The sequence below is a fragment of the Nanorana parkeri genome, unplaced genomic scaffold, assembly GCF_000935625.1.
Source record: "Nanorana parkeri isolate BGI_ZX_2015 unplaced genomic scaffold, ASM93562v1 scaffold171, whole genome shotgun sequence".
In the NCBI taxonomy this organism is placed as follows: Eukaryota; Metazoa; Chordata; class Amphibia; order Anura; family Dicroglossidae; genus Nanorana; species Nanorana parkeri.
In genome coordinates, this window is record NW_017306439.1 from 1,570,747 (window position 1) to 1,577,037 (window position 6,291).

Below are 6,291 nucleotides of genomic sequence, written 5' to 3' on the forward strand. Positions count from 1 at the left end.
GGGGCGGGGGGGGGGGTGGAATCTCTGGAGATCAGAGTATAGCAGCCTGAGCGGTTTATTTAAAAAATCTTCTGATGAATCCTTTTTTTGTACTCAGCCCACGCTGGAATAGGGCTTTGCCTAATATCTGATCTACTTTGTTTTTGGAAGGAGCAGTGTAGAGCAGAGCAGAGTTAGAACCCCTCATAGCTTTTTGAAGATGTCTAGGTCCCAACTGGGGAGAGTCGTTCTCCATTTCTCCTTGTGACCATTGTCACCATGGTGGAAAAAAACTAAAAAATTTGAGTGGAACACAAAACAGGAATAGAGGGTAACTTGTTCCAATGACAACTGTTTAAGAGGCGGATGCTCTCACTTTGGAGAGACTTGATCTCATTTCCTGGTGGGTCTACAGGACAGGAAGAGAAAGTTGGAGGAGTTGGATGAGCCCATAAATAGCTCCAACCACTAAACCTAACCACCAACCGGGAAGGCGGAGGGGTATAGGGAGGAGAATGCAAAAGTGACCACTTCACCACGAGGTATGCAATGGATCAAAATGACAATTCCACAGCCTTGGCTCCTTCCTCTCTCTCTCTCTCTCTCTGTCTCCCACGCGCTTTTCCCCATTGGGACATAGGAGGTCGAGAGGGGAAGTTATAACAAAACAAGACTTGGAGACTGGATAAGTCATACGAAAAACAAAAACACGGACAACGTTCTTCAAAGCCATTCAATCCCCATCATCCCAGAATGGACAGACTTACTGGAATCAAAGCACGGCAATGTTGGCTCATAATGACCTACAACGGGAGATAAATAACCTGCAGGAAACCCCAACTCATCAAATGGAAGTCATGGAGAACCAAAGAAGATGGATCAACCCACCCGTGGAGTCCCTCAAGACATCAAAGACCTCCCAAGCATGGACCTAGGGCCTCTTCAGACATGTGCTTCCAAATCAGATCTGAATGCAACCACATACACACAGGGGCTCTCCGATCCAAACCTCCCCTTGGTGAGCAGGCTATAGGGATCATCCTTCCACTACTGTAGTACCAGGGGGAAGGGAGATATCCTTAAAGTGTGTCTACACCCAAAAACGTAATATATCCGAGCTTACCAAGCCTTAGATGTGGCAGCTTCTCTAGTTTTCCCTTTTTTCAGGAGTTCTTTCCTTTAATTTCACCCGGTGATTCTGGCAGTTAGGGGTGTCCCTAGGGGGCACTGCCGGTGCTTGAGATGGGGAGGTGGTGGCATTGGCTTGTTACCTCCGGCATTCCGCCCAGCTCACTGATTGCCAGGCGCTGGACAGGGATGCCAGCCAGAGCATCACAGGTAGCCAAGAGCCCCCCATGTGACCCAATGAGATGCTGCCTGATCCAACCGCCTGTTATAGGCATGGCCCTGCTGCCAGTAACACACTTACTGCCTTAGAGTGTCAACACTTGCTCACTGTACCTATGGAAAAGCAGCGTTGTCACCCTAGGACAGGAATACAGAACACCTTCTCTCCAGAATGTAGTGGAGGGGTGTTCTGAAGCCCACTGAGCAAGCAGGAACAATGTAAATGATAACAGTTTAGTACAGCCAGCATAGGAAGCGATCATCTCACGAAGCTTCTGGCAGGATCATCATGTTTTTCTTTGCACCTACTGAACACTTAAAACACTTTCTACATCCAACAGACCAAAAGGGAGCAAATAATAGAAGTTCATTCTTGGGGTTTATATAATTAAAAAGTATTAAATCCTAGGGATAAGTATATAGCAAGCAGGCCAATAGCATGAATCAGACGGAATACAGCAATGGCGGCCCCGGCATTCTCCTCGTGACGAGGTTATTTGGTTATTATTTGAAGTGAAGAAGGTAAAATGAAACCACGTACGCCAGTGACTAGCGGAACACAGGAAAGAGTGAAGGAGGAAAAATAAGAGCTGGAAAGGGACTGAGGAATGAATCACTGGAAGGTGTCTGGGAGGGGAATCGTGTATCCAACAATGACAAAAATGGTGTTTCCACCATCCAGAGCCAAAACGCTGGAGAACGTACACACGCTGAAGAGATCTGGACTCCATGGAAAAAAAAAAAAAAAACAGCTCAGTGTTCTTTCAAGAGCTCAGGAATCACGGAACATACTGTACGGCCTTCAGCCAATAGCGGAATCCCTGCTGGAGGTTGTGAAGGAGCAGTTGTAGTCATAATAATGATACACGCCTTTAAAAATATTCAAAAAAGTTTATAGGGTAGTTACAGTGTTAAGATACTAGTAAAGGATACAAAAACCCCAACATGAACTTCTCTTATTTGCTTCCTTTTGGTATGTTGGATATCCCAGTGAATGTGTTTTCTTATATCTGTGCAAAAAAATTACATTTGGCCCTGCCAGAAATCTTGTGACATGAAAACCTCCCTCCCCTCCCTGAAAACCCTTTCGTCCTTCCTTGAAAACCTTCTGACCCTCCCTAAAACCTCCTGCCCCTGCTGTACTTTAATCAGTAACATTGTTCCCAGCTACGCATGTCTAACGGCGACAGAATGCTTCCCCTGTTATGGAGGTCTAGCCAAGTGCAAGTGCCCTCTTATAGTTCTGAGGCCATAGGGAATTTAGAAAAGACAAAACAAATAAAAGCATCTGGAAAAAAAAATCTGAACGCCTTTAGAATTCCTCTATACCTGCAGAGTGATTTGAGGGAGTCCTGATCCAAAAAGCTGTGGTCTCTCTTCACGCAGGCGATGTCCAAAGGAAACTGGTTATCTGCAGGAAGAACAGAAAAAGGAAGGATTAACAAACCATTGTAATTGACAATTTTAAAAGGCATGAGCTTCTAGGTGGCATCTCAGTCCAGGAAGTAGATGGTGAACCTGGATGATGCCTGAACAAAAATGGTGCCGAAAAGCTGATGAAGGCCTAGTCAGGGGGAGTACTGAGATCTCTGTGAGGTAATAAATACCTGGAAGGGTCACACTTACATATTACTGGGCATGCTGCATTTAACATCCGAGGACAGGTCCACTTTAAATCCAAAGCTGTGCACATTCGGAAAGGCACACAGAACCACTGTGCAACTATCTGATTGGTCACTTCCTCATTGAACAGGAAGGAAGGCTTTGCACCTAGTTATGAGCTTCGCTTGTTAGCAGTTGCTGTCGTCTTTGTTTATTTGGGAACTGTTTTTAGGAGGGAGTGAACTGGAAGTCACTTGGCCAGACAATGGCTGGCTTGACACTTCCCCATGATGCCATGCTTCCACCTATTGTTCTGCGGCAGAGTCCCATCCTCTCCCGTGTGAGTGCTGGAAACGCAATTCCTGAGTTTGTGCCTCGGACTAAAAGATATTCAGTGTTAAGTAACCAGAGCTGAGTAGAATGCTGGTGTGCCAGGCAAAAGCAAACATTGTCCTTGGACCCTTTATTAAAAAAAAAAGCAGAGGTGAAGGACAAGATAACCTTATCGGGGCAAAACTGCCATGATAAGCCTTGCTTTCTACTTGGCTACAGTCATTGTTAGAAACACAAACATTTACTTTCTGTAGTTAAACTTGGAGCCCATGCCACGTCCAGGCTTGGTCCGCCATAATCCTGAAGGCAATGGAGAATTGGAAAAAGCCCAACCTCAATGAGAGAATGCATGCTCAAGGTGGTCTTTGCAGAAGAGGCCATTACTCGGCTTTAAGGAGCTCCTTGTACGGCCTCTCTGCAATTAGCTTGTATTCCCTAGTTAAGAGAGAGCACGCCAAAGTATGTGTACTTGTGGAGTCTGCATCTCAAAGTAGAGGTGTTGGTGGAAAGAACAGGGGCCTGGCAGGTGAGGTCTTTTTGACCTCTTGGAGGAGATGCAAAAGAAAAAAAGTCACCATGTAGACATTGTTTGTTGTCCTCCATGCCTGAGAAGTACGGAATCATATGGTACGCTGCCCCTTGGGGGCTTTGGAGTTTATTCTCCCCGATGTAGTTGAGCCAAGAAAAGAGAAATTGGGGCTTTTTGGTTGTTGACACCAGAGCAAGTGTAATGCTCGATGGCGAGGTTTAAAGATGGTCATGGAAGAGACTTTCCAATAAAACCCATTTATAAATTTTGATAAACCCAATTGTGTGGACCCTAGTTACTTCAGTCTCTCCTTGAGGAGTTAGTTTTAGGATTGCTGTTAAGGTTAACATGTTTGCCTTCCCCTTGGTCTCCAATGCATTTTGCTGATTAGTGAAATTTTGCCAAAATTTCCAGATACCCAAGTTTTGGGAAAGTTAAATCTTGAGGTACTGAAGAAAAGAAGGTTTGACAGAGGCCAAGAAAAACCAGAGAGAGTACAGAGATTGAGGAACTCTGGGAATGAGCAGCAAAGTAAGGAGAACATGGTGTAAGAACATACAGAGTAAGTTGACCAAATCTGGTGACTTGGTCTGCAGGGAACCCTCTCAGACGAAATGGATAAGAAGCACGTGTGTGCAGAAAGGCTTCGAGAAGAAGTAGCAGTGACAAGTTTAAACCCTGGTGAGGTCCTGTCCATGACAAAGGGAGCAGCTACATAGTTAATCAGGTTGGAAAGAGACACAAATCCATCGAGTTCAACCAATAGAGCTGGTTCGGGAACCGGTAAGAGTATGGCCCTGGGAATTGCACCCATCAGCTGCATGGGGCCAGTGATGGGCACCCTGAGTCCATGCTCACCCCTGTACATACTTCCATATAATTGTAAGTGATTCTGAAGAACTATGGTTTGAGTCCCGATGGTAGAAGCTTACCTTCGTAGAGCTGGGCATACTGAGGAAATCCTGCAGCCCGCAGCCAGTCACAAGCTTTCTTGGCCTCAGCTTCTGTAACAAAACAAAACAAACATTTACAGGTAAGTATTAGAAGGATATAAGAGTATAAACATCCAAATTAATGGCAATCTTTAAAAAAACATAACATTGCACTCAAGATAGAAGTCGGAGGTCAGCTTTTGGATTTAAAATTGTTATCTATGGTACAAAACTAAAAACAAATCTGTATTTCTATGAATTCTATCCCGCTCCTAATAACCAGATCCACCTAGAAGTCGGATGACTTGCTGCAGCTTCTAATGCACATTATGAGAAGTTCACAGTGTGCAGAGAACTCACAGTAAGCCATTCCAGTCCAGGAGAGGAGCCTGTAAAGAGGAGCCAAGACCACGGTGCTTTCCAAAGCATTCCTACAGGGAAACACAAACGTGTCAGCGGGCGCTCTGCCTCCAATAAATTATCACAGCCTATAATAAAGTCCGCACTCCTGAGCAAATAGTAGTGGGTGTCATGTCTCATGTTAGAGACACCTTGTCAGCTGATTGGCTTATCATTGGTCGAGCCCTTTGCGATTATCCAGCTCACTGCACGTTTCTATACCTACCCTCCCCAACTCCCCCCCCACCATACATAGTGCCAAATAGTTTCCACTGCTAAATATTTTCCAGTAAGAGCTCAGACAGGACGGTTACACCAGTTCTCGCACTTCGGAGCATCACTTACTCCGCGCTGCAACCTTCCAAAAAACACCCACCGAGGAAATGTGAGCAAATATAGAACACAAACATCGTTTTCCTCCCGGTGTCCTTCACAAGAAATAATGTCCTGAAAGTATGCTCCATAAACAATGCTTAAAGTGAACCCGTCATCAGATATACTTTCCATGATCAGTGCCGGCTCAGAGATGACATAATCATGGGATATAAAGAAAATCTCCAGGCAAAGCTTTTTGGCCAAATTTTAGCCACTATGTGGTTTTCACTGGCATGGGGCAGATCCAACCGTACTACTTGTCCTGAAGACCAATGTCACCAGAACAGAACGTCCAGAAGAACCCAAAAATTTACAGTTGCAGCTGAAATAGGAGCTGAAGAAGAATCCTGAAATGGGGACACCTAAACTGGTGGTGCCGTTGGTGGGATTTCCCATCATTATGGGGAGATTTTCACTTCCTGTTGGGTTTCGGAGCAAAGGACCAACAAGGAAATCTCTGCAATGGAGACACATGTAACAATAAAAATCCCAGATGTCATCACACCTCCCAAACCGCTCAAAAACTTACTCTTAGTTCCGAGTGCATCTTACACAAAAAGAACAAAAAACACCCAACTGATTGAGCCATTTAAGGAACAGGCACACTTGGTTCTTTCAAATGCAAATTACATGGTTTGGGCCACGGTGTCTGGTACATCTACAGGAAAAGGAAGCTTTGTTCCAAAAGCCAACACACTTTTCGAAGAGTCTTCAACCTGAGCACAGCTGGTCTGGACCTCCTTGTAATGACAGAATGCTGCCCTTAGGTGGCGTAAGGACTGTTTTCATAAATCA

The 6,291-nt window shown here is 45.0% G+C and overlaps 1 protein-coding gene across 1 annotated transcript in view; it reads right to left on the bottom strand.

Annotated features, from left to right (window-relative positions):
- Window positions 1–4,795, bottom strand: part of STARD8 (StAR related lipid transfer domain containing 8) — a 23,603-nt gene extending 18,808 nt beyond the window's left edge. The window contains exons 1-2 of the mRNA XM_018554750.1: window positions 4,723–4,795; window positions 2,656–2,737 (exon numbers count right to left, since the gene is read on the bottom strand). The gene's annotated coding sequence lies outside the window, so the exon portion shown is untranslated. The remainder of the gene's footprint in view (window positions 1–2,655; window positions 2,738–4,722) is intronic.
- Between the last annotated feature and the right edge of the window lie 1,496 nt (window positions 4,796–6,291).